At 47.0% G+C, this 21,356-nt stretch overlaps 1 protein-coding gene across 1 annotated transcript in view; it reads right to left on the bottom strand.

The window, feature by feature from the left end:
* Positions 1-20,825, bottom strand: part of LOC126106188 (DNA-dependent metalloprotease SPRTN-like) — a gene marked incomplete at its 3' end in the record, with an annotated part of 36,445 nt that extends 15,620 nt beyond the window's left edge. The window contains exon 1 of the mRNA XM_049912424.1: positions 20,751-20,825. The remainder of the gene's footprint in view (positions 1-20,750) is intronic.
* Positions 20,826-21,356: the final 531 nt, after the last annotated feature.

The raw sequence follows: 21,356 nt of genomic DNA, 5'->3' as shown, positions 1-21,356 counted from the left end.
ACGGATTAAAATAGGGGCACTCAATTAAAAGGTGACTTACCGTCCACAGCTGAGAGCAGTGCGGACAGAGTGGGGGAGGATCGCCGCTTAAAAGATGTCAATGGCTAAAAAGACAGTGCCCTATCCGGAGTATAGTTAAAATTACCTCCTCCCGACGACGCGTTCGGGAGGAAGAGGTCCAAGCACAAGGAAGAGCTTTCACGTCCCGCAATTTATTATGGGGAAGTGTCGACCAATGTGCGTGCCATAAAAGAACAACACGACGACATAAAACGCTCCGTAGATCGGCGAAGGGAATCGATTGAATAGCTGGCCGAAGAAGAGAGACTGCAGCCTTGGCCGCCATATCGGCCGCCTCATTTCCGCAGATACCAACGTGTCCCGGGAGCCAGAGGAACGCCACCGAGACGCCCCCCAGGTGGAGCAAGCGCAGACAGTCCTGAATCCGGTGGACCAGAGGGTGCACAGGGTAAAGAGCTTGGAGACTGAGGAGAGAGCTGAGAGAATCTGAGCAGATAACGTACTGTATCCGCTGATGGCGGCCGATGTAGTGGACAGCCTGGAGAACAGCGTAAAGCTCCGCAGTATAGACCGAACACTGGTCGGGAAGCCGAAAGTGGTTTGGGGTGTCGCCAACAATATAGGCACTCCCTACACCTAACGATGTTTTCGAGCCATCGGTGTAAATAAATGTGGCTTCCTTCATTTGTGCGAAAGGGTGTGTCACACACTGAAATCTACCGTGATTTCAGGGCTGTGGTGGAGAGTAAATTGCGGTCCATCTGCCTGGTCGCTAGACCGTGAGATTTTTGCATTTCTTTCGTGGCCGTGATCGAGTCGCAGGTGCCGCTTCGGCGTCTCACCTCCGCGACACACATCTTGCCAGCTGAAATTTACACTGCCGCACTAAGCAGACAGGGTAACATACTGGCGCTCCGGCATTGTCAGGGCGTGCAGATCTCAATCGCCACTTGCTCTCAGCTGCACCTACATACAGAAACTTCCGTAGATTTGACAAAGTCTGCTCAGCGTCAGATCAATTCAGATTGCGTGATCCACACTTTTAGGGCCAGAGTACATGACTCCTGCCGCCCAGTATCCTTGCCGATTGTACTCTTAAAACCATCTGCTAGTTGCTTACGATATCCAATCGATTACTTGTTTAGCATAATTTATGTCTTTCTTTTGAAAAATGTTAGAACACTAAAAATATGGCAACATTGACAAGCATTTAAACAGTCCCCACTAGGGTTAACTTTAAAGGCAGAATACGGCGCTGCGGTCGGCAACGCCTGTGTAAGACAAGTGTCTGGCGCAGTTGTTAGATCGGTTACTGCTGCTACAATGGGAGGTTATCAAGATATAAGTGAGTTTGAACCTGGTGTTATAGTCGGCGCATGAGCGATGGGACGCAGCATCTCCGAGACAACGGTGAATTGGGGATTTTCCCGTAGGACCATTTTACGAGTGTATCGTGAATATCAGAAATCCACTAAAACATCGAATCTCCGACATCGCTGCATCCGGAAAAAGATCCTGCAAGAAGGGGATCAACGACGACCGAAGAGAATCGTTCAATGTGACAAATGCAACCCTTCCGCAAATTGCTGCAGATTTCAATACTGGGCCATCAATAAGCGTGCGAACCATTCAACGAAATATCATCGATATGGGCTTTCGGAGCCGAAGACCCACTCGTGTACCTTTGATGACTGCATGACACAAAGCTTTACGCCTCGCGTGGGCTCGTGAACACCAACATTGGAGTGTTGATGACTGGAAACACATTGCCGGGTCGGATGAGTCTCGTTTCAAATTGTATCGAACGGATGGACGTACGAGGTGTGGGTAGAAAAAAAACTGGTGAAACAATAAAACGAATGCAATAAGGCTGAAAGTCGCGTGGCCTGTCACGTGACTCTCGCTCCGCCAACTGCTCGAGTTTCATCTGCCTCCTGCACTCAGTCTGCCCGTGGCGTCTGTTTTAAGTAGTTGACGTTTTGTCTGTGCGTCGGAAAATGTTGAGTGTACAGAAAGAACAGCGTGTTAACAGCAAATTTTGTTTCAAACTAGGAAAATCTGCAAGTGAAACGTATGTAATGTTACAACAAGTGTACGGCGATGATTGTTTATCGCGAACACAAGTGTTTGAGTGGTTCTCCATGACAAAAAAAGCACGAATGTCAAAATCGAAATTCAAGGCAATGATGATTGTTTTTTTTGACATCAAAGGGATTGTGCACATTGATTGGGTACCAGAGGGACGAACAGTGAATCAGCATTACTACATTAGCGTCCTGGCTACCCTACGTGAGCGAGCACAGAGAAAACGGAACGATTTGTGGAGAAAAAAGTCATGGATCCTTCACCAAGACAATGCCCCAGCTCACAGTGCGTTGTCAGTGAAGACGTTTTTGGCAAAACACAACATTCCCATCTTAGATCATCCACTATACTCACCTGATTTGACCCCCTGTGACTTTTTTCTTTTCCCTAAAGTCAAGTCAGCTTTGAAAGGAACTAGATTTGAGACTGTTGAAGCAGTAAAAGAAAAAGTGGCGGAAGTAATGTATGGACTTACCGAAAATGATCTGCAGCATTGCTATGAACACTGGAAAATTCGTATGGAGCGGTGTAGAGACCGAGGAGGAGAGTACATTGAAGGAGGTAACATGAAATTGTAAATAGTTGTAAATAAATGTTTTTTCCAGCATCAGTCCGGTTTTTTCCTAGCCGCACCTCGTATACGGGTATGAATCCATGGAGCCTGCATTTCAGCAGTGGACTGTTCATGCTGGTGGAGGCTCTGTAATGGTGTGGCGCGTGTGCAGTTGGAGTGATACTGGACACCTCATACGTCTAGATACGACTGACGGGTAACACGCACGTAAGCATCCTATCTGATCACCTGCATCCATTGATGTCCATTGTGCATTCCAACGGACTTGCGGCAACTCACACGTCCAGAATTGCTACAGAGTGGCTCCAGGAACACTATTCTGAGTTTAAACACTTCCGCTGGCCGCCAAACTCCCCAGACATTAACATTATTGAGCATATCTGGGATGCCTTGCACTGTGCTGTTCAGAAGAGATCTCCAGCCCCTCGAACTATTACGAATTTATGGACAACGCTGCAGGATTCAAGGTGTCAGTTGCCTCCAGCACTACTTCAGACAGCTTAAGTCATGCCACGTCGTGTTACGGCACTTCAGCATGCTCGCGAGGGCCCTACACGATATTAAATAGGTGTTCCAGTTTCTTTGCCTCTTCAGTCTATAACGCCACCAACTTTTACACGAAATTTACCCGAAGAAATGTAACTATGGCATACACCTTTGGATATTACATCGGTTAGCACACAAAGATCATAATGTGTAATTAGTATAAATAGTCGTGAAACATGGGAAGCACTCTCCTTTTTTGCTCTGCTTCTTTTGTCATAGACCTTGTCTCTCTCTCTGTTAGCTTTATTCATGTTACGCAATTAATTCTGCGGATTATATGAAGTGGTCACAGGAGATCTTTGTTGGACTTAATTATTTGCAACTGGAACTGTTATTAGAAATCAGAATACCAAGTGCGTGTATTTGAATATCACACGCTTCATTTAGATCTTTTGTTTTAAATATTAGGCTGCGTGGGATAGGTGTGATTTATTTCTTTAATATATACTGTTAAAGTTTGACCATATTTCATTTACAAAATCGTCCTTCCTTTACAGATTCACGGTTTTCTGTGTTTTCTTGAATACGGAAGCATTTCTTTTGGTTATTATAGTTTGCGTGCGCCATTTCATACGCCGTTGTCTTGTTTGTGAAATGCGATATAACCTGCAATCATTTAATATTTAAAACAAAAGATCATCTAAATGAAACGCGTGATATTCAAATGCACGCACTTGGTAATCTGATTTCTAATAATGGTTCCAGTTGCAAATAATTAAGTCCAACAAAGATCTAGTTAGACCATTTCATCTAAACCACAGAATTAATAATTCACGGTCACTAACAAATTTTACAGAAAGATATGCTCTCCAAGCCGAAACTGTGGGCCGTTGCTACTTTCAGAAGAAATTGCGTTAACTTCCGTGAAAGTTCTGAATTAAGTCAGACATTCAATGAAAAATACCCCAGTTTCTTTTAACGTCACCGCCATTACTATTCGTTTTCATGTGACAATATTTCACAATCCGAAAGTGCCTTTCATATTAATTGCAAGTGAAATAATTAGTACCAATTAACGGGTGGTGACGTTAAAATACGCGGAGAAAATTACTTGAGCTGCCGTAAAAAGCAAACAACTTTACTTTTTAGAGGGATGGTATTTAATGATACCTGTGGTTTTTCCTCATCACATTCACTGCACACTTAATTTGTTGGGCAATAATTTTGAATGCTATTTGCATTATGTACAGGTGACAAATTAGTTCCAACGTATATACGCTGCTGCACGAGAGATGGGCTCGCGACTACGTAAGCATAAACAACGTTTTTAACGATTCACGATAAATGACAGCCAAAACAGTTGCAGGATAAAGATTTATTAAAATTCTTGGCCAAGGTTTCGGTATATATAAATATACCTTCATCAGAAGTAAAATATCCTGAACAAGTAGTCACTTTCATTAGCAAAAACTTAGCTTCGGAAATGTGAAAGAAAAAGCACTATAGCTTAAGTAACCGTATTACAGGCACAAAACTTTTAGTCACTTACTAAAATTACATCCAGCAATGGAGATTAATAAAACAATTATGCCAAAGGCGTCGTCAGTATATAAGACATCATCTCCATTTATACAACATGATTGTGGACACAGGGTCGATGCGAACACATCTTAGCACCAGTACTTCGCCTATGAACTATCTTGACGAGAGTGTGGAAGCCCTAGGGCAGATAGTTTCGCCGAGAGAGGGCACTTGTGGAGTGTGCCAGACACTCACGCATATTAAAATCCATGGATACATATACATGCGCAACGAAATTATTAAAAGTTGAGCTAATTCAAACCTTCTGTCATTAATAAATAAAACATATCAAAATCATATTAAAAACATATATGTAAAATAGAAAATATGCAACCAATTTACCTGTGTCCTAGTGTTAAGTAGATGAGGCTTGTGCCACGGAACACATCTAAGAAGAGAGGGCACTAGTGTTATGCGCGAGAAACTCGCGTAACTTAAACGGTAAAATACATACTAGCGAAAACAGCCAAAATGTTAAAGTAAAACGAAACCATCTGTCGTTGTGAACAAAAACATAACAATCAACCACACATACACATCGAAAATCACAAACAGCAAGCATCAAAGATTCGTAAAATCCCAACAAGACAGGAAAAGCGCGTTTCACCGGCTTCAACAGGAAAAAGGCTAACTTCTCATCCAGACTATATTACACTAAAGCAAGGAGGGGTATGAAACAGTCTAAAAAATTTTTGTTTGGCATAATTGTTTTATTAATCTCCATTGCAGGATGTAATTTTAGTAAGTGACTAAAAGTTGTGTGTCTGTAATACTCCGGTAATTTTACGGTTACTTAAGCTATAGTGTTTTTTGTTTCTCATTTCCGATGCTAAGATTTTGCTAATGAAAGTGTCTTCTTGTTCCGGATATTTTACTTCTGATGAAGGTATATTTATATATACTGATGCCTTGGTCCAGAAATTTAATAAATCTTTATCCTGTAACTGTTTTGGCTGTCATTTATCGTGAAGAATTTCAACAGTTGCTGTTTCAGCCATGTTTAAAATCTTGTTTTTAACCATATTTCTTAACAACTGATGGGAGCCACGGCCGATCCACCACTATCGAACTGACGCTAGGCCTGCCCTTCGGGGCCGCAAACACACGGGGGCCTCAACGACACTCCTTTCAGCCAATCTCAGTCATCTAAACTGTTTTAAACGTGAGAGGGGCGTTCACTGGGTAATGCAACACTTATTCTTAAAGCTTGGTTTTATTGAGGACTGCAGTACACTATATTATTCCCCGCTCTTGACTACAAACCCTTATTTTCCAACGTTATCTCCTTTCAATGTAACGGCCACCCTACTGCGTGGGCCTGTATGCCTGCATGGAACGAGTCTACTTGACATAGGAGCAAAACTTTTGCTGCATCAATAACTTCCCCATCATCCACTGCTGCATCCTTCATTGGGCCAAAAAAAGATGGAACTCTGAACGTGCTAGATCTGGGCTGCACGGTGGATGAGGAAGAGCAGTCCAATGAAGTCCTGTGAGCCCCCCTCGGGTGCGCCGACTTGTGTGAGCCTTTTCTTTGTCACACAGAAAAAGTTTATTTGTAGTTTTGTGGCGACTAACATGCTGAAGTCGTTTCTTCAGTTTCCTGAGGGGATTTTTTTTTTTTTTTTTTGTGGGGTTTTAGGGTGCTCAACCACTAAGGTCATTAGCGCCCAGTCACAAATGTAAGTGCACATATAATCGGGTAAAACTCAAGGGGGGGCACCAGAAAGTTCTTACAAGGACGCAAATAAAATAATTAAAAGAGTTAGATGTCTTTGGACAAGTCTGTCAAAGTAATAAAACGAAGAACACGAGCTGGTGCTCGAGCGTCATCAGCTAAAATTTCCTATAAGGTAGATGGCAGAGACAGGACAACACGAGATTGATTAAAACGGGGACACGACAATAAAATATGGCGCACCGTCAATGCATGACCACAAGGGCACTGCGGGGCGGGGTCACCGGATAGCAGGTAGCGGTGGCTAAACTGGCAATACCCAATCCCCAACCTGGCCAAAATGACCTCTCACCGAGAGGGTCGGGAAGAGGTTGTCCAAGCTGTTGTGAACGGTTTTATGGCCAGGAGCTTATTTTCTTGAAGTGACGACCAAGTATCCCACCACAATGACACAAACCTCTTACAAACAACCCCACTAATGTCAGACGATGGGACACAAAGGGAGGCTGGCCGAGCCAGGAAGACTGCAGCCTTGGCCGCAGCATCAGTAGCCTCATTCCCAGGCACTCTTACTTGGCCTGGAACCCACATAAAGCTAACAGGAAAGCCATCCTCAGCAAATGAATGGACGGATTACTGGATCCGTTGCACCAAGGGATGGACCGGATATGGAGCTCCAAGGCTCTGAAGAGCACTGAGTGAATCAGAGCAGAGTACATACAGAGAATGGCGGTGGCGGCGGACATACTGAACGGCCAGAGAGAGAGAGAGAGAGAGAGAGAGAGAGAGAGAGAGAGAGAGCACAAAGCTCGGACGTAAAGCTTGAACACTGGTCGAGGAGCCGGTATTTAAAGGTGACGTCCCCAACGACAAAGGCACAGCCGACACCATCGTCAGTTTTGGAGCCATCAGTGTAAATAAAGTGTTACTGGCGAGTTGCACTCGAAATTCGACAAACTGCGAGCAATACACTGCATCCGGAGTACCCTCCTTCGAGCTGAGGCCACGATGAATGTGAACCCGAGCCTGGAGCCAAGGTGGTGTCAGGCTCTCACCCTCTCTGAAAGTGGTAGGGGGGGGGGGGGCAAAATCCAATTGTCGAAGCAGGCGACGAAAGCGGACTGCAGGGGGCAGCAGGGCAGACACATACAACCCATACTGACGGTCGAGAGAATCGTCGAAGGAGGACTGATAAGAGGAGTGGTCGGGCATTGACAAAAGCCGGCAGGCATACCAACAAAGCAGTACATCGCGCCGGTAGGTCAATGGTAATTCGGCAGCTTCAGCATAAAGACTCTCGACGGGACTAGTATAGAATGCTCCGGTCGCAAGACGTAACCCCCAATGATGGATGGAGTTCAGACGGCATAAGAGGGATAGGCGAGTAGGCGAGGCTCCCATAGGGACTATGGACCGATATAAACGAAGCAGGATTCCTGAGGGGAGTACAATATATTTCGGAGTAGATCGCTGCACCAAGGGTGAGGACAAACAAAATAAGCCCTCCAAAGTTCCAGTGTCTTTACTGGCTGAAGGTGCGGCTTTGAACATTTTCTTCGGAGGAGAGGTGCTTAGTGATGTGTCCATATTTCATGGCCTATGACGATGTTCGACATCAGCCTCATAACGCATACTCAGATTGTCCTTTGTTGCTCTTTATGCTCTTATGTTGGGCGGCGAGGAATCCAGCCGCCACACACCACTGAATACCCTAACTGGTGGACCAGGTTGTGAATATTAATGTTGTAACTGCGACCAGGACGGTCGCGGGGTAGCACTGACAGAAGGCGCGGCGGGACCCGCGGAGAGGCCCGCGAACGACAACACAATGGAAGAGGACGGACACGACCAACGTAGGACGGAACGAATACGACAAGACCGAACAACACAGTCAGAAGGAAACAAAGTCGTACACGAACCAGGAACAAAGCGGTCTAGCGCAAGCGAGGTGTAAACCGACGGAAGCGAGATCAGACTGACTGGATGAGCTTTTTTTATTGTATTTCGATTCCCCCCGAAGGGGGCGGGCTGGCAGCAGACTATTACGCTGCTCTTTTTTTTTGTGGTTTTAGGGCGCACAACTTCAATGGTCATTAGCGCCCTGACTACTCTAAGAATGCACCGCGAGGCACAAGTTGACAACAACAACTAAAAGGGAAAACACGATAAAAGACAGACTGACAGGCATAGGATTAAAAAACAACATAATCAAATGTCCTTAGCGAGGTTTGTCAAATTGATAAAACAAAGAGCACGAGCAGCTGCTCGTGGGTCATCAGCTAAAATTGCATCGAAAGTATTAGGCAGTTTAAGATCGAGGCACAGTGTGTTAAGATCTAGACAGGACATTAAAATGTGTCTAACCGTCAGCAAGTGCCCACACGGGCAGAACGGCGCCGGCGCAGCCGTCAGCAGATGGCGATGGCTGAACCGGCAGTGTCCAATTCTTAACCGGGCTAAAACGACCTCCTCCCGCCGAGAAGGGCGTGAGGAGGACGTCCAAGCCACGGGGAGAGGTTTTAAGGCCCGAAGCTTGTTGTCGGTAAGTGCAGCCCAATCGGCATGCCACAGCGACACAATGCGCCGACAAATGACCCTGCTAAAATCGGACGAAGGGACACAACAAGAAGCTGTCCGAGGCTGGAGGACCGCAGCCTTGGCCGCGGCATCTGCAGCTTCGTTCCCAGGGATACCGACATGGCCAGGAACCCACATAAAGCTAACCGGAGAACCGACGTCCACCAGCTGCTGAAGAGAGCGTTGGATCAGGTGTACGAAAGGGTGAACCGGGTACGGATCACTGAGGCTCTGGATGGCGCTCAGGGAATCTGAGCAGATGCCATAAGCAGAATGTTGGTGGCGGCAGATGTAAAGAACAGCCTGGTAGAGGGCAAAGAGCTCAGCTGTGGAGACCGAACAATGGCCATGGATCCGGTATTTGAAACTTTGTGCCCCGACAATAAAGGAACACCCGACCCCGTCATTGGTCTTAGAGCCATCTGTATAAATGAAAGTCATGTTGTTGAACTTCGAACGAAGTTCCAAAAAACGGGAGTGGTAGACCGAACCGGGGGTGACCTCTTTTGGGAGCGAGCTGAGGTCAAGGTGAACGCGGACCTGAGCCTGGAGCCAAGGTGGCGTGCGGCTCTCGCCCACTCGAAAGGTTGCAGGGAGTGAAAAATTAAGGTGTTGAAGAAGGCGACGAAAGCGAACTCCAGGGGGTAGCAGGGCAGAGACATACAACCCGTATTGACGGTCAAGAGAGTCGTCAAAAAAGGAACGATAAGACGGATGGTCGGGCATTGACAGTAGCCGACAGGCATACCGACAAAGCAGTATATCGCGCCGGTAGGTGAGTGGAAATTCGCCAGCGTCAGCATGAAGACTCTCTACGGGACTGGTATAAAATGCTCCGATCGCAAGTCGTAAACCCCGATGTTGTATGGAGTTGAGGCGGCGTAAGATGGATGGCCGTGCAGAGGAGTATACGAAGCTCCCATAATCCAGCTTGGAGCGGACGATCGACCGATATAGACGAAGTAGGACGGTTCGATCCGCTCCCCACGACATACCACTGAGAACACGGAGGACATTTAAAGAACGGGTACAACGGGCGGCCAAATATGACATGTGGAGACCAGCTAAGTTTCCTGTCAAAGGTAAGGCCTAAAAATTTGGTTGTCTCCACGATTGGGAGAGCAACGGGACCGAGTCGTAAGGACGGTGGGAGAAACTCTTTGTAGCGCCAGAAGTTAATACAGACCGTCTTCTCGGCAGAAAAACGGAAGCCATTGGCGACACTCCAGGAGTAAAGACGGTCAAGAGAACGCTGAAGACAGCGCTCCAGGACACGCGTACACTGCGCGCTGCAATAGATGGTAAAATCGTCCACAAAAAGGGAGCCTGATACATCAGCTGGGAGGCAATCCATTATTGGATTGATCGCGATGGCGAAGAGAGCGACGCTCAAAACTGAGCCCTGTGGCACCCCATTCTCCTGGCGAAAGGTGTCTGACAGGACAGAACCCACACGTACCCTGAACTGTCGATCCATTAAAAAGGAACGAATAAAAAGAGGGAGGCGACCGCGAAGGCCCCATGTATGCATGGTGCGGAGAATGCCCGCCCTCCAACAGGTGTCGTAAGCCTTCCCCAAATCAAAGAACACAGCCGCGGTCGGGCGCTTCCGCAAGAAGTTATTCATAATGAAGGTCGACAAGGTAACCAGATGGTCAACAGCAGAGCGGCGCCTACGAAATCCACATTGTACATTGGTAAGTAGGCGTCGAGACTCGAGCAGCCAAACCAATCGAGAGTTAACCATTCGCTCCATCACTTTACAAACACAGCTGGTAAGCGAGATAGGTCGATAACTGGAAGGCAAGTGCTTGTCCTTCCCCGGATTAGGAATCGGGACAACAATAGACTCGCGCCAGCATGCGGGAACATGTCCCTCAATCCAGATGCGATTGTATGTACGTAGAAGAAAACCTTTACCCGCAGGAGAAAGGTTCTTCAGCATCTGAATATGAATAGAATCAGGCCCTGGAGCGGAGGACCGTGATCGGCCAAGTGCGTTTTCGAGTTCCCGCATGGTGAATGGGGCATTATAACTTTCAGAATTCGAGGAGCGGAAGTCAGGTGGCCTAGCCTCCTCTGCCTGTTTGCGGGGGAGGAAGGCAGGGTGGTAATGAGCGGAGCTCGAAACCTCTGCAAAAAAGCGGCCGAAGGCATTGGAGACAGCCTCAGGGGCCACAAGGACTTCATTCGCGACCTTCAAGCCAGAAACTGGGGAGTGGACCTTAGTGCCAGATAGCCGGCGCAGGCTACTCCAGACAACAGAAGAAGGAGTACAACTGTTGAAGGTGCTTGTGAAAGCAGCCCAGCTGGCTTTCTTGCTTTCGTTAATAATACGACGACACTGAGCACGTAATCGTTTATAATTACTACAATTCGCCACTGTAGGGTGGCGTTTAAAGATGCGTAAAGCACGTCGACGAGCACGTAAAGTATCTCTACATGCTGCGGTCCACCAGGGGACCGGTACGCGACGTGGAGAAGAAGGAGGGTGAGGGATGGAATATTCAGCAGCAGCGAGAATGACTTCCGTGAGGTGTGCGACCTGACGATCGCAGCTTGTGAAGGTTTGATCCTGAAAGGTCGCCCTGGAAGAGAAGAGCTCCCAGTCTGCCTTGGAGATGGTCTAACTAGAGGAGCACGGAGAGGGAGTATGCTGCAGGAGATGGATAACACACGGGAAGTGGTCGCTCGAATATGTATCAGCAAGTGCATACCACTCAAACCGGCGTGCAAGTTGGGGAGTACATATAGAGAGGTCTAAATGGGAATACGTGTGAGATGTGTCCGAAAGAAAAGTAGGGGCGCCAGTGTTGAGGCAGACAAGATTGAGCTGGTTGAAAAGGTCTGCTAACAAGGAGCCCCTCGGGCAGGATGCTGGAGAGCCCCAAAGGGGATGGTGGGCATTGAAGTCTCCAGTTAACAAAAATGGTGCAGGTAGCTGAGCAATAAGTTGCATCATGTCTGCCCTGGTAACGGCAGATGACGATGGAGTGTAAACGGTACAAAAGGAAAACGTAAAAGTGGGGAGAGTAATGCGGATGGCAACTGCCTGCAGGCCGGTGTGCAACGTGATGGGATCGTAGTAAATATCATCCCGGACCAGCAACATAACCCCTCCATGAGCTGGGATACCTACCACAGGGGGTAGGTCAAAACGCACAGAGGTGTAGTGTGCCAAGGCAATTTGATCGCATGGGCGTAGCTTCGTTTCCTGGAGGGCTACGACGAGCGGACGATGCAAGCGGAGCAGCAACTTCAAGTCCTCTCGGTTGGAGCGAATGCTGCGAATATTCCAGTGAATAAGTGCCATCGGAAGAAAAGGAAGATGAGAGAAGGGGTCACCTCGAAGGCCGCTTAGGGCCTGGCTTCGAGCGAGCACTGCCGCCGCTATCGGTAGGCGGATAGTCATCGTCCATGGGGTCTAGAGGGTCATCGGCCATCTCGGGAGGATGGCCGGGAGGGGGAGCTTCCTCCGCCGGTGAACGGCCAGATGTACGGCTACCAGCGGTGCGGCCAGGCGAAACGGATGACGGCCTGGGGCGGCAACCGCTGGGTGGCGCAGGAGAAGAAATGCGCCGTGGCGGAGAAGGAGAACTGTGCTTCCTATGCGCCTTTTTGTAAGGACGTTTGGTGGAAGTACCGGTCGAAGGCTGGGAGGTCGAGGGACAGAGGAAGTCTGCACGGGATGGTTCCTTCTTGAAGGCCCGTGCATCTGACTTCGGGGTCTTCGACTTAGCAGAAGCTGAGGAAGGGGCTGGTGTCTGTGGGGTGATGGGAGGAAGAGGAGACGTCGACCGCGCGATCTTAGCACTGGCCGAACGGACGACCGTGGTGCTGAAGGTCAGATCGCATGTCTGGGTTGCTACCTCCCGGGTAGTCCGAGGAGAGGCGAGGACAGTACTGTATTTCCCCGCTGGGAGCAGCGTGGGCTTCCTACTAGCCAATAGCTTGCGAGCAGCCGAGGTGGACACTTTCTCTTTGACCCGAATTTCTTGGATACAGCGTTCTTCCTTATAGACAGGACAGTCGCGGGAGGATGCGGCATGGTCACCCTGACAGTTCACACAACGAGGAGACGGAGGTGGACAGTCACCCTCATGGGCATCCCTGCCACAAGTGACACATTTAGCCGCATTGGAACAAGACTGTCGAGTGTGATTGAAACGCTGACACTGGTAGCAGCGCGTAGGTGTCGGGACATAGGGGCGAACAGAAATAACCTCGTAGCCCGCCTTGATGCGCGATGGCAGCTTAACACTATCGAAGGTCAAGAAAAGTGTCCGGGTCGGTACAAGGTCATTGTTGACCTTTTTCATGACCCGATGGACAGCCGTCACGCCCTGCTCAGCGAGGAAAGATTGAAGCTCCTCGTCAGTCAATCCGTCGAGGGAGCTAGTATAGACTACACCATGAGACGAATTCAAAGTTCGGTGGGGCTCCACCCGGACAGGGAACGTGTACAGGAGGGTGGCCCAAAGCAGTTTTTGTGCCTGAAAGGCACTCTCAGTTTCTAGTAATAAGGTGCCGTTACGCAACCTGGTACAAGATTTGACAGATCCGGCTATGGCATCTACGCCCTTCTGAATAACGAAAGGGTTGACAGAGGAAAAATCCTTTCCGTCCTCAGATCGAGAAACTACGAGGAACTGTGGGGCAGGCGGTAGTACTTTTGTCACTGTTGGCTGGTCACGTTTCCGTTTTTGGGTCGAAGTCGAGAGAGATGGAGTAGAATCCATTGCGGAGGAATCCCTATGATTGCCAGCGTCTCCGATGGCGCGCTCCTTCCTTGTGGGGACCCTCTCAGAGGGCACTCCCGCCTTAGGTGAATGTTTACACCTCAGGTCACACCTCCCGAGAAACAGACGGAGGGACCAATCGGCATGGTCAGAAGGTATCAGCTCAGGCAATCGCCCCTCCCCGGGCCTGGCCTTTACCAGGGGGTACGCGCGTGCCTTACATGTCTACCCAGGGCGGGGACTTACGCGTTACCCCGTCACCGGCTACGCGTGGGTCGGCCTTCAGGCACGCACAGGGAGGAAGGAAGAAGAGGAAAAAGAAGAGAGGGAGAAAGAGGACAGACTGTCTCAAACGCCAAGGCGGAGACCAGAGAAGGCAAGGAGAAGAAGGCAATGAGAAGGCAAGGAGAAGAAGGCAATGAGAAAAAGGCAATAAGAAGGCAAGGAGAAAAAGGCAATGAGAAGGCAAGGAGAAGTCAAGGGAAAGAGTAAGGAAGACAGTGAGGTGGAGAAGAGCAAAGAAAGGAACCAACAAAAGGAAGGAAGAAACGAGAAGTGAAAAACCAAAAAGACCACGATTATAGGTCGTGGAACCGTCCGTCTCCGGACGCAGGCGCAAACTACCCCCTTGAGGGGGATGGACTTCTTTTAGTCGCCTCTTACGACAGGCAGGAATACCTCGGGCCTATTCTAATCCCCGGACCTGCAGGGGGGATTACGCTGCTCTGCAGCCTGCAGACTTTTTAAAACGTAAGAAGAGGATAAGAAACAATAAAAGCAGGCGATAAAACGGTGACGTAAATTGTAAAACGGCGGAAAATTGTGGAATGTTAAAACATAAAGCAAAGGTTTGGCAAAGCTAATAAAATACACAGGAAGCAGACAGGTAACATAGTAGACAGACAATTAAAAACATGGCGACAGTCTGGTTTCTGTTCGCAAGAGATATAAAAAAAAAATCACACCCAGCGACAGCGTGATGTACGTTCGCAACACTTTGGAAAAGACACACAACAATGAACACTCACTGTAAACACTGCTCTAAAATGTCGGCACAAAGAGGACACACCATAGCCAAGGGCAAATGGGGGGTGGGGGTGGACCTGGACAGATGAGGGGGAAAACGAAGGGAGAGGAAAAACGAAAGGGGGGGAACCAAAGGAGGGAAAAGACTCATAAGGGCGGGGAGGGCACTGCAGACGCGAGATGGAATGGGAAAAGGCAGAGGAGGGAAATGCAAAAGGACTTGGCGGAGAGAAGGGGGGCAGAGAGAGGGTAGGTGGGGAAAAAAGAGGATGGAAGGGGGTGAGAGGGAGCCCAGGAAAATGGACTGAGGGAAGGAGGGGGGGGTGAGGATCAGAGTTGATAAGAGGGATAAATGGAGGGGGAGAGGGCATCATCCAGGAGGGGCAGTTGATGGAAGCCTCCTTGGGAAAGGAGATAAGGGTGTAGAGATGGAGGGTAGGGGGGGGGGACAACAGTGAAGACGGGGCAGGGGGCGGGGCCTGGCTGAGCGAGCGGCCGGCGCTTAAGTAGGCTCTCGGGGGCGCCGCTATTGGCCGCTGGGACCACGTGTTCCATTGTGGCGCTCCCACACTAAATGCGGGCTAGGAGGCCCGCGACGCCACAGCTTACGGTGCAGCGACCTCTATGGGTCTTGGACGTCCATGACGTCTGGTGCGGATTCGAATTCCGCTGTGCGCGGTACCAGAATTAACATGTCCAATTGAGCAACGAGTTTTTTTTTTTGTTTTTGTGTGTGTGTGTGTGTGTGTGTGTGTGTGTGTGTGTGTGTGTGTGACCCGCCGATCATCTCTATGAGAGTGTCCACACGTCTCAACATCGCAAGAGTCACAGCTGTATGAGATCCGCCGGAGATAGGACAGTCTTGCGCGACCTAGTTGCGATGATGACAGACAACGGCCTCCAACGACTCACCGTCCTTTTGTTCATGGCCAGGTCCCCATAAACGTTCTGGCAGCTCCCATGAATATCTACAATGCTCTGGTTTTCCGACGAAATAAACCCAACGACAGTGCTCTGGTTGCAACCTACCTCCATTATAGACGCCATTTTGAACGCTATATATAGTGCCGCCACTTATCGGAACGTCAGTCAAGTATAGAAGCTGAAGCGGGAGTATTCCATGATGACCCACAACAATTTCCTCTTTTTTTTAAAAATTTAAACTGACCAAGAAAAAATATGTTGCATCACTTACTGAATGGCGGCCGGTGTGCCGAGCGGTTCTAGGTGCTTCAGTCTGGAACCGCTCTACTGCTACGGTCGCAGGTTCGAATCCTGCCTCGCACATGGATGTGTGTGATGTCCTTAGGCTAGTTAAGTTTAAGTAGTTCTAGGGGACAGAAAGACGGACAGAAAGACAGACAGACACACACACACACACACACACACACACACACACACACACACACACACACACACACACAGAGAGAGAGAGAGAGAGAGAGAGAGAGAGTCAAGTTTTATCTTCTGGTGAAGTAAAAGATGTTTAGGCGATGCTGTGTCTCGGCAATTTTTCATTTATGGAGAAATATTTTTGTATACTCATTCAGAAGACCTCAAGCGGTACTGTAATAGTGCATTTAGCGAGACATTCAAGCTACTAATCAGTTTGGTCAGGGATTTGGAATTTGTTTATCTTTATGATAACGTAACAATCCTCTAGAGGCAGCGTCTTTGATTAGTAACCAGAACTTCCTCGGTCAAGGTTCGAAACCCGCCAATGCTTAATTTTGATTAATAGTCAGAATAGGCGGCCGAAGACTTCCGACATAAGAAGTCACCATCATTTAGCCGACGGCCTTGTCTAAGAAGGTTCAGGGCACCACTGCATCAGAGGCACATAACGCGTATCCGCGGGACATGTGGCCTGTAATCGAAAAAATGTCGATCTTTCCACTGGCAAATGATTCCGGAATAATTCCATTTAAGATCTCCAGGGAGCTGAGGGGTTGGTAAGTTGGTGACAATGAGAAATAGACTGAATAAAAAGAATAAAGGAAAGATTATGTTCTACGAGTCGGGGTGTGGAATGTCAGAACCTTGAAATTAGAAAACATGAAAAATGCAAAGAGTCAATCTAGATATAGTAGGGGTCAGTAAAGTGAAATGGAGAGTAGACAAGGTTTCTGCTCATATGAGTATAGGGTAATAACAGCAGCAGTAAATGGTATAACGGGGGTAGGAGTTGTTAAGAAAAGGGATGTAGGGCTCAGAACGAATTACTGTCAACAGTTCAGTTCAGTGATAGGATTACTCTCATCAGAATCGTCAGAAAACTAACACCGACAACGATAGTTCAGGCATACATGCCGACGTCACACGCAGAAGATGAAGAGCCAGGGGAGGTATATGAGGATGTTGAAAGGGTAAATAAGTACGTAAACGGAGATGAAAATCTAATAGTCATGGGGGGACTCTAATGTGGTTATAGGGGAATAAGTAGCAGAAAAGTTTACGGGACAGTATGTGTATGGCACTAAGATTGGGAGAGGAGAAAGACTAATCGAGTTCTATAATAATTTTCAGCTAGGAATACCAAATACTTTGTTCAAGAATAACAGCAGGAGGAGATATACTTCGGAAAGGCCGGGAGGTACGGGAAGATTTCAGTTAGATTACATCATGATCAGGCAGATTCCAAAATGATATACTGGTTTGTAAGGTGTACCCAGGAGCAGACATAGGCTCAGATCACAATGTAGTAGTGATGAAGAGTAGGCTGAAGTTTAAAAGACTAGTCAGGAAGAATCAATGCACAAAGAAGTGGGGTAGAGAAATACTAAGGAATGAACAGACAGGGAAGAGAGACGTTTGAATTTCTCAAAGGCTATAGATACTGTGATAATGAATAGCTCAGTAGGCAGTTCAGCTGAAGAGGAATGACCATCTCTAAAATGGGCACTCACAGAAGCTGTAACGATAAAGACAGGTGCAAGAATGAATAACAACAAAAGTACTTCAGATTATCAGTGAAAGAGAGAATTCAAAAATGTTCCAGGAAACTCAGGAATACGGAAATACAAGTCACTTAGGAATGAAATAAATAGGACGTTCAGGGAATGGCTCTAAGCACTATGGGGAATAACATCTGAGGTCATCAGTCCCCTAGACTTTGAACTACTTAAACCTAACTAACCTAAGGACATCACTCACATCCATGTCCGAGGCAGGATTCGAACCTGCGACCGGAGCAGCAGCATGGTTTCGGACTGAAGCGCCTAGAACCGCTCGGCCACAACGTACAGGGAAGCTGAGGCAAAATGGCTGCATGGGAAATATGAAGAAATTAAAAAAATGAACATCTGAAGGAATGACTCAGTATATAGAAAATTCAAAACAGCCATCGGTGAGATTAAAATCGACGTGGCAACATCAAGAGCGCAGTGGGAATTCCACTGTTGAATGCAAAGGAGAGAGAGCGGATAGGTGGAAAGAGCACGTTGAAGGTGTTTATGAGGGGGAGAAGTCGTCTGGTGACGTGATAGAAGAAGGGAGTCACCTTTGGAAGGCTTAAGAACAAATAAGACAGCAGGGATAGACAACATTCCATCAGAATATTTAAAATCATTAGGGGAAGTGGCAACAAAACGACTATTAAGTTGCACAAACAGGCAAGTGCGAGAATTATGGCACTATGAGCTTAACAACCCATGCATCCAAGTTGCTGACAAGAATATACAGGCGAATGGAAAAACGTTGACGATGTGTTAGCTGATCAGTTTGGCTTTAGGAAAGGTAAAGATACAAGAGGAGCAGGTCCGACGTTGCGGTTGATAATAGAAATAGTGCAAGAGGTTCGAAATTTTGAGAAAAATAGGAGTAATCTATAGGGAGAAACAGGTAATATGCACTATGTACAGGATCCAAGAGGGAAATTAACAGTGGAAAACCAAGAACGAAGTGCTCGGATTAAAAAGCGTGTTAGACTGGGCTGTGGTTTTTCGCTCCTACTGTTCAATCTACACATCGTAGAAGCAATTACGAAAATAAAAGAATGGTTCAAGATTGGAATTAAAATTCAAGGTGACAGGTATCAATGATACGATTCGCTGATGGCATTGTCATCCAGAGTGAAAGTTAAGAAGAATTTCTTGAGCTACTGAATGGAATGCACAGTCTAATGAGTGCAGAATACGGATTGACAGTAAATTGAAGAAAGTTGGAAGTAATAAAAATTAGCAGAAATGAAAACAGTGAGAAACATATCAGGACTGGTGATAACCAGGAGCCGGCCGTTGCGGCCGAGCGGTTCTAGGCGCTTCAGTCCGGAACCGCACGACCGCTATGGTCGCAGGTTCGAATCCTGCCTCAGTCATGGATGTGTATGATGTCCTTAGGTTAGTTAGGTTTAAGTAGTTCTAAGTTCTAGGCGACTGATGACCTCAGATGTTGAGTCCCGTAGTGCTCAGAGCCATTTGAACCAATTTGACAACCAGGTAGATGAAGTTAAGGACTTCTGCTACCTAGACAGCAAATACTTTGACGGACGGGGCAAGGACACAAAAAGCAGACCAGCACTAGAAAAAAGGAAATTCCTGTCTAAGAGAAGTCTATTAGTATCAAACATTAGTATCAATTTTAGGAACAAATTCCTGAGAATTTACGTTTGGAGCACAGAGTTTTATGGTAGCAAAACACGGACAGTGGCAAAACCAAACAGAAGATGCTTAGGGCATTTGAGACGTTGTGCTACAGAAGAATCCTGAAAATTAGGTAGATTGATAAGGTAAGGTTCTCCGCAGAATAGGCGCGAAAGTGAATATGTGGAAAAAATTGAAGAAAAGGAGGGACAGTTCATCCAGCAAATAATTGAGGATGTAGGTTGCAAGTGCTACTTTGAAATGAATAGATTGGCGCAGGAGAGAAATTCGTGGCGCGCCACATCAAACCAGTCAGAAGACTGAAGACAAAAAAGACAAAGATACGAAGCTAACTGGGGCAAGAAACTAAACAAAATACACGAACTAACGATGCGATGCAGACTATGGGACCTTTATACGAAAATACTCAAAATTTGTCTTGAAACAAACTCTGAAAGTTTTCCGATGGAATTTTGGTCCACTCTGTGCGCGCACACCCCAACACAACGTAAGACGTAGGCCTTGGGTTATGCTGCAGATCACAACGGCAGCAAGACCATTACTTAAATACCGATAATGTCACTAGTGAACGGAACAATCACAACCACACACACAAAACCACACACACACACACACACACACACACAAAAACACACACACACACACACACACACACACACACACACACAAAACCACAACGACACACACACACACACACACACAAACACACACACACAAAACCACAACCACACACACACACACACACACACACACACACACACACACACAAAACCACAACCACACACACACACACACACACACACACAAAACCACAACCACACACACACACACACACACACACACACACAAAACCACAACCACACACACACACACACACACAAAACCACAACCACACACACACACACACACACACACAAAACCACAACCACACACACACAAAACCACAACCACACACACACACACACCCACAACCACACACACACACACACACCCACAACCACACACACACACAACCACAACCACAACCACAACCACAACCACACACACACACACAACCACACACACACACAACCACACACACACACAACCACACACACACACAACCACACACACACACACAACCACACACACCTTGAGCAACTATATGGCAAACTTAATGCTACTGAAAATAGCCATTTAACTGTATGAGGCCTTTATAATCGCAGTACTAACACGTAAGCTCACACAGATAGCTACTGCTATCATTGAAAAGTGAACAAACTTGAAATATTAGCATTTTCTAGACTAAAAAATGAACTATTGCAATTAAATGTGTTTGGAACAACACGAAATCAATATTTTCAAAACTCTACTCTGAAATTTACGCAATACATTTTCCATACCTCTGAAAACTGAGATACGCTGACGTGCTGGGAGGAAAGTGTATTACTGTTATCAGTCGAGCAGACAACACGAAAACTGCCCTCTGGACAAACACGCAAACACTGTCAGCGGTGCCGCAACAGCTTCAATGCGTGTTACCAACATAACACATGTTTCTACGGCCGACTTAGTTAAATTAAAAATTTTACTTTTGGTAGTATTGTTGTAATGACTTACACGGATGACGTTTGTACTTAATACATCTGCTTCGTATTTGATTGCCCTTCAGTTCAGTGCTTGGCAGAATGCCACCTTCTGACTAAACCCCTACCGTTCCACTACATCTACATGATTACTCTGCAATTCACATTTAAGTGTTTGGCAGAGGGTTCATCGAACCACAATCATACTATCTCTCTACCATTCCACTCCCGAACAGAGCGCGGGAAAAACGAACACCTAAACCTTTCTGTTCGAGCTCTGATTTCTCTTATTTTATTTTGATGATCATTCCTACTTATGTAGGTTGGGCTCAACAAAATATTTTCGCATTCGGAAGAGAAAGTTGGTGACTGAAATTTCGTAAATAGATCTCGCCGCGACGAAAAACGTCTTTGCTTTTATGA

Source organism: Schistocerca cancellata, chromosome 10, assembly GCF_023864275.1.
Source record: "Schistocerca cancellata isolate TAMUIC-IGC-003103 chromosome 10, iqSchCanc2.1, whole genome shotgun sequence".
Taxonomy (NCBI): Eukaryota; Metazoa; Arthropoda; class Insecta; order Orthoptera; family Acrididae; genus Schistocerca; species Schistocerca cancellata.
This window is presented reverse-complemented; position numbering and strand designations above follow the sequence as displayed.